The sequence below is a fragment of the Cupressus sempervirens genome, chromosome 5, assembly GCF_028749045.1.
Source record: "Cupressus sempervirens isolate cs-2001-9-10 chromosome 5, ASM2874904v1, whole genome shotgun sequence".
Taxonomy (NCBI): Eukaryota; Viridiplantae; Streptophyta; class Pinopsida; order Cupressales; family Cupressaceae; genus Cupressus; species Cupressus sempervirens.
Window position 1 is genome coordinate 294620275 of NC_143122.1, and position 7800 is coordinate 294628074.

The 7800-nt window shown below is 32.6% G+C and overlaps 1 pseudogene; it reads right to left on the minus strand.

Annotated features, from left to right (window-relative positions):
* Positions 1-5804: 5804 nt before the first annotated feature.
* On the minus strand, positions 5805-7402 carry LOC149555735 (putative UPF0481 protein At3g02645; annotated as a pseudogene).
* Between the last annotated feature and the right edge of the window lie 398 nt (positions 7403-7800).

The following is a 7800-nucleotide window of genomic DNA, read 5'->3' on the forward strand; positions in this document are numbered from 1 at the left end:
ATGGATGCGAAGATAAGAGCGAGGTGTATGAAAAACAATTGGAAAAACATTTTCTCCTCTATATAGGACAGTGCATCATGCTTACAAAAAACATTTGGATAGAAGCAGGACTCATCAATGGAGCAATTGGTGAAATCACAGATATTGTCTACAAAACAGGCACCAAGCCGCCAGACATGCCCATGTATGTTGTTATACACTTTAAAAACTACAATGGACCACCATGGAATCAAGATGAACCAATATGTGTTCCAATAATGCTAATCACATTAGGTAGCCAAAGACAACTACCCCTCACCATGTCATGGGCTATCACAATACAAAAATCCTAAGGACTCACGTTACAGAAAGCAACGGTTGATATCAATGGAATTGAAAGACAAGGACTCACTTTTATAGCTATATCTAGAGTAAAAACAATAGATGGTCTCTGTATTCAACCTGCTTTCACTTTTGAAAGATACTCAAAAATGAAAAGCAATCCATGTACCATTATACGCAAAAAGGAGGAGGATCGCCTATATCAGATAGCTCTTGAAACAAAGCATTTGTATTCTAAGTGTGACAAGAAACTAAAATGACACAATTGAACCAAATATGTTAGATAAAATACATACTCAAGAAAATACTTAAAAGTACATAAGTCTATCGATGTAATCCCTTGCACCATCAAAGGTGCAAGTGCCAGTTGATAAGTTGTAGCTTGTAATTGATACTTGATTTTTTTCGCAAGCACACATGTCACATATAAATGTATACTTAATTATTGATAGCATAAGATTAGGATGATTAAAGTTAGATGATTTCAATAAATATACTTGGCAATTGTAAAGCTAAATTCTAGAACACTGGCTAGTATCCCCCTACTCATGTCAAAGTGGAAGCTTTGAAACAAGGTGCAAACATTCGGGTCAAAGCATAAAATATAGAGACTTTTTGTATAATTTTGTAGTTGTAATTATCAAAGTGTAGACATATATGTAAAATGTGGAAGACAAAAAAATACAATAGTACTCTTGAAAGAAATGTAGTCTTAAAGATTGCAATTATTATGGGATGTGCACAAAATGGGATTTTTTAAAATACTTTAGAAACTTCCAATAAAATGCAATTGCAAGTATAAATCCATATTCTACAACCTTTGTTATATTCTATCTATTAGTGATGAAATAAGAGCTTTAAAAAGGGGTAAAATGAAAGATGAATTTTTGTTAGATATAATTGGAAATTCTATGTTATTCATAAATGCAAAATGTAGAAGCACATATAAGGCATGTGGACTATTTGATACTTCAAAGAGATGGCATCCCATGGAATGTAATGATGCAGGATATGTAGACAATGGACTAAATAATGATCATGTATACACACCAAATCAAAAATGGCGAGACTGCAAATTTAGTGCAAATACTTGACAAATTCGTCTTGGGTTGTTTCTAGATTGTCGCATACATTTATACGATATATTTGTTGGGCTACTAACCCCATGCAATTTAAAAAGTGATTTTATTTGATTTAAAAACAATCATTTTTCTTTCAAAATATAATAGTAGCAAAGATTGACCATGTTGAAACAACATAATAGAAAACAAATTCAAGTGAGAATCATAATGAATTGAGTGTTGAAGTCTTTATATATCACTATAACATTCAAAAAAATATCTTTCACATATACACAGCAAAATGAAGGTAACCAAAAATATTAAAAGTTGAAATATCACTATAATTTTCAATATTTTAATAATTTACATAGTTTTACTAAAGGGTGAAAAAACAAAGAAAGAAAATAATCAAGGAACGTGTCAAATCTTTTCAAAAATGGGATACTTTGCACTTAAAGAGATAAATTCATAGTAACACAAAAGTATTTGCAATTCATCAAAATTCTGCCTTAATTGTTGAGATGTGCAATGTCTTCATTACCAATGACGAATTTCAATTAATACAATTTGTGCTAACACAAGAGTTGATTCCCTTGGGTTTGCTAAATCATTTGGTACGATGTTTGCATACTCATCAACAAAACTCACTTTTGTATCTTCTTGTTCAACTATAAACATGATATTATGCAAAATAAAACACACAAAAATAGTTTTTGGTAGTAGTTGCAAATTTGGATGACAAATTTTTGTATTTAAAATTTTCCAAATCTCTTTTACCGAACTAACAATATGAGTTGAAAATGGCTTAAAGTTGAATGACTTTAGATTATTTGTTGCAATTCCATTAATAAGTGTGATTAACCATGGTAACTAAAACTCCAAATAACCTCTCCCCACCTTCATATAACTTATCGAAGGAAGAGTTTATTAGAATCCTAGTGTGATTAATAGATCTAGGCCAATCTCTTAAAATATCCATGAAACACATATTACTATAAAAAATGGCTTGTAATGACATACTCATGTAGTTATGATCTCGATCATACCAATCAGATGAACATTAATTTGTTGGAAGTTTAAAATAAACATGAGTTACATCGATAGCACCATCATATTCTTGATAATTGTTGATAATGATAGTGATATATCACCTTGCTTAAGATCTTCATTTAATGATTCACATAGAAATTGAAACAATGTATATGGTAACCTAAAGATGTTATGAAATCATTGGTCATCACATCTAACTTCAAAGATGTAATGATTCCACCAATGAAAGGAATGTGGCTTGACATACCACTCACCACTAACTTTCCCTTTCCATTGAGAAGTAGAAAATTTTGAATTGACTTGTTCACAACTTATCATATGGAACTCCAAATCTAGTTTATCTTTTACGTCATCAATTGAATAATGAGAAGCTTGAGCAGTTTCTTTCTTGTGTTTCTTGAATATGTTTGTTGAATTTCCAATATCATCTGCAAACATGCAATGATATCTGTTGTATCACAAAAAGACATTATAATAGTACTTTGACTCTTTTCTTGGTATTGGGATCCATCATGTATACTACAAAAATAAAAGTTTCAAAATTATACATGCAAAAAATAAAAATAAGGTGTATGCTTTTTTTACTAAGGATAAAACAGGTTTTTTACTGGGGGCCAAAACCTTCAAAGTCTTATAAAAGAATATAAACTTGAATGTTCTAAAATGAAATAGTGTTCACTACATCAAACACACCTACACAGAGCAAAGACTTGCAAATCTCAACTTAATTTTTATAGCTATACAAAGAAAAGACTTACAAATCTTTAGAAACAATGACAAAATTCAATAGTGCAAATAAATCATATGCAAATATTGGAGGCAAAGTACTAATCTTATGAATTGCTGAATATTTTCTTTTGATTGCAACATAAGAATTAGACAAAAAAGATTGAATATAAAGAGAATGTTCATCCTTCTAAAATGAATCATGACTTATGGAGACAACCATATGATTCTAAATTAGGCTAATAGTTAAATGACGTAAATCATGCCACAATTAAGTGTGTCTTTCATACATCATTTGGACATAGGTAAATCTAAAAATGAACTAAGCATTCAACACTAGTATTGGACTACACACTTATCTTACATAGTCATGTATCTTCATGATAGAAACTTGAGCAATGCATGCATGTTAATTGGGACTAACTAATAAGTTAAGGACTATGACATTATTTAATAAGATAACTCTTGCATAAAATCTCAATGGTGCAAACATGATGGTAAGAGGGATTACAGAGGTTTTCAAGAACCAATGAAATAGAAAACATTTATTGTATAGATTATAGATCTTAATACATAATATTAAAACTAATTTGAAAGACTCGCATAAGAATTAAAATATACATATGCTAATATTGAGAAGACACCAATAATCTACTATTATAGATTATTAATACATAAACTGAAACCTTCACATGAGCCAGTTGAAATTTATTATTTATTTTATTTTAAGTTGTCTCATACTTGCAAATAGAACATCAATCATCTTGAGCAAAAGATTGACTGATTCTGAATATTGCTTCACCAATATTGTTTAGTGTTGAAACCATGCTCATTTGGACAATAATTTTCCACTCTTCAAGTTTTAATAGTCTTTCCTCATTCAAATCATCATTGTTCATGCATTGTTTATAACTTATTATTGCCAGCAATAATATGCTTTATGCCTATTGCATTGGAGATTGATTTTCTTTTTTTTCCTATATATTGTTTTTCCCTTTCACTTCCATTTTAAGAGTGTTCAACACTTTCTTTATTTTTTATTCCACAATCATGCAATGCTTCATCTTGATTTTCAAGGTAGGCCTCTTCAAATGCATAGTTTTTGTCAAAAGAGTCAATAGTGATATTCCCTGGATTGATGACCCAATCTATACCGAATGCAATCTCCATTGCATCATAAAGTTCAATAATGAACTTCGTAGGAATTTTCTTTTCAGTTCTCTCATGACTTGTCATATTCCAATAATTGTCACATCCAGATGGAATATTATGTTCATAATCTCTAATCCTCGTGTAATCAAGTTGAATATGCTCCCAATGATCTCTAGATTGATTGCTTGTATAATGAACACCATCAGTAGAGCATTATTCTTGAATGTTTTTCCACTTCTCAAGGGATTTAATGCTCATCTTATTGCACCACCACCTGACTATGTTTCTCTCTCAATTCGTTTAGCTTCAATTAAAATCATTGTATTTTTTATGCTGAATCGAACTCTACTCTTGTTTTGAGAGGGTACATGAAACTGTGTTTTTCTTACTTCTACTCCACTAGTTGGAACCACATTTTCAATGACTACTTCTTCACTGTCCACTTGTATACTAGGAACAAACTCTGGGTAGTAGTCATCATTGGAGGAGAAAAAGTTTTTAGCCATGCTATCATGTGAAAGCATTGAAGTAAAATTCAAGAAACCTTGTTGAGGAATTGGACGGTAGGGACTTCTATCCATGGAAAATTATAGATTGTTGATGGTACCTACATTAAAAGAGTCAAAATTGACAACATTGAACTACTTAAATTTAAAAAAATCAGACAATTACTACCAAAATAAACAATTTTGACCATACAAGCCAAAGATATGCATATTATGTTCATTGCTCTCATAGATAACAACACTTAAAAGTAAATTTACAATTTTAAAGCTTAAAGTTGGGCCTACATCAGACATCAAAATCAAACCCAAAGGCAACAGAAAATAGTTAGAAATGTGTGGTCAAGGTTTTATTTATGTTCATTGCTCTCATAGATAACAACACTTAAAAGTAAATTTACAATTTTAAAGCTTAAAGTTGGGCCTACATCAGACATCAAAATCAAACCCAAAGGCAACAGAAATTAGTTAGAAATGTGTGGTCAAGGTTTTATTTATGTGAAAGCATTGAAGTGAACTTGCTATAATTTATGTCCATAGATGGATAAGGGTTAGTTAAACAAAACTTCACTAGTGCTTAATAGTGTACTTATAAATTTCCCAAGTACGTGACACAGATGACTGAAAATTAGTTTTAGCTAGTTCTCAATTATTTGTACTGACAAGCTACCAATTCGATTAAATGTCTAGGCTTTACTCAGCTAGTTTGATTTATAGTAGCTTGGAAATTCACACTAAAGCCATATCTACTGTACAAGCATATTTCAAAATGTTTGCAACATACAAGCTGACAAGAAAAAATAAGGGTCATTAACTCTTTGAATTTGATATCTCTGTTAAAAGATTATATTCATCCATATAGATTGTGGAACACAAAATGGTAAAAAACACCATTTCAAAACGCCCCTACAGTCCAGCACTACTAACCCCTCACGGTGACAAAACTATCTATTATGATTATTGAAACCCTATCAGTTCTAGATCCCTGCCCCTATTCATCATAAAAAATTATTTTTAAACCAAACCCATACAAGACATCTTTGAAATAATTTATTGCAGACAGTAGGAAAGACAGAGACGTGGATACATACATGTCTACAAGTTTTCGATTATGTGGCATTTGATAATTTGAGAATACTGTCTGCAGGACAGCTAGAACAAGCAGAACAAATGCTCCCACCACAGATGCAGCTCGCCATGGATTTGAGAAATGTTCCTGAAAAAACTCTCACCCAGCAAAACTCCATATCTACTTCTGTAATAAGCATTCACATCCTTCACAGTTTTGTCGATTGGCTCATATTCACTCCTCCACACTGATCTACGAATTCCATTCCATAAAATACTTATTTCCTTATCACTTCCCAAGTCACTGCAGATAATCCCATATCTTTTCAGCACTGCAACATCGTCAGGAGTGTCAATGAGTTTGTCCATCAGATCTGCATAGCAAGTAAACACTCTTGTTTTGCAAGTCATGAATGCTTCCACTGCCACCATGTTCCTCAAGAAAACATTTGTTCTATATTCCATTCCAATACAAGGGAGAAAAAGTGTAGAGCTGGATCTATCAAACCTTATTTCTTCTGATGCCCATGTAAAGGGAGCAAATTTTACTCCTCTCCTATGTAATTCTGCAGCCGAGGGCAGATTTTTATCACATATGCTCTGTGATTTTGGGTGCAAAAGATGTAGAAATCTTGATGCTAACTGGCGAAAAAGGTGAAAGCTTTTGTACTTCTCCGTGTTTCTCTTCTCATCATCAATCTCAACAGCATTCTTTGGGACAACATAATCGTAAAGGCATTCCAGTATGTGTCCTTCATCACATTTTGGTCTTATAGAATGATTTGGGTCTCCAACATTTATGGAATGCTCTAAGTCATTACTTGTATCTCCCACATTTATGGAAAGATATGGATCATTATTTATACCGCCATTAATGAAAGGGGAGAAGCACTTACAGGCATTTGTGATTCTATCTTTAAGCTCCTTATCCAATTCTTGATTGTCTAAGCCAGTCTCCCATGCAAGAACTTTTTTCAGAATGAAGACTGGGACTTGGTTCTTAAGCTTGAAAATATCAGCTTGAAGTGGGAAGAATGATGGGCTCTTTCTATCTGGGTGAAAATAAGGGCTTTCCTGCTGAAAACTAGGGTTCCGACATGATTGTTTATAGCAGTCAATGAACTCCAGAATAAACACAGCATCTCGAGCCATCATCCATCCTAGTACTTCATCGTTACATTCAGTGGGATCACTGTAGCACTTTCTTATCTCTGCTCCCATTTGAATAATCTCGTTAACCAAATCATGGAAAGTACCCTTCTTTGCTCTTTTCTCAACGTCAATGGCAAGCCTAGATTTATATCTTTCGGCCTCGTAGAGTTTGAGTTCAAGGTGGTGATAAGGCTCAAGAGAAGCTACCAGAGGGAGGTAAGCTTCTGGCCTTTCCATTCGCAATGTCTCTGGTACTGTGAAAATGTATGGATGCTCATGAGATGCTTGCCCTGCTTCTCCCCCCTGCTCCTGTGTCTCCTTTATAAGGTGCAGCCATTGACTAGAATCTCCCACTTTAGGATCAGACATGTTGGCTGTTTTACAAACAACGAAAACAGAATATGGCTAGAGAATGTAAGAGGGGGGATTTATTCTCATCAATAATATTTATGATAACATCCTAGGTATTGGCTAAAAGCTAAAGGGAGGGGATTTATTCCCATCAATAGTGTTTATGATTACATTCTACAATGAGGGTAAGAGAACTGCATAAATAAAAATATATACAAATAGCATAAAAGGAATGAATAAAAATAAATGTTTTCAGTGATATTTATTAGACTAAACAGATCTATTTTGAACTATAAATACATATTGTTAAATAAGTGAAATTGACTTACTTTTCTAGACTTGATTTTTTTTCTTAGTGTATGATGTTTTAGGTAGGTGGTGACTTAGCCATCAAAACCTATAAATATGAAATATTC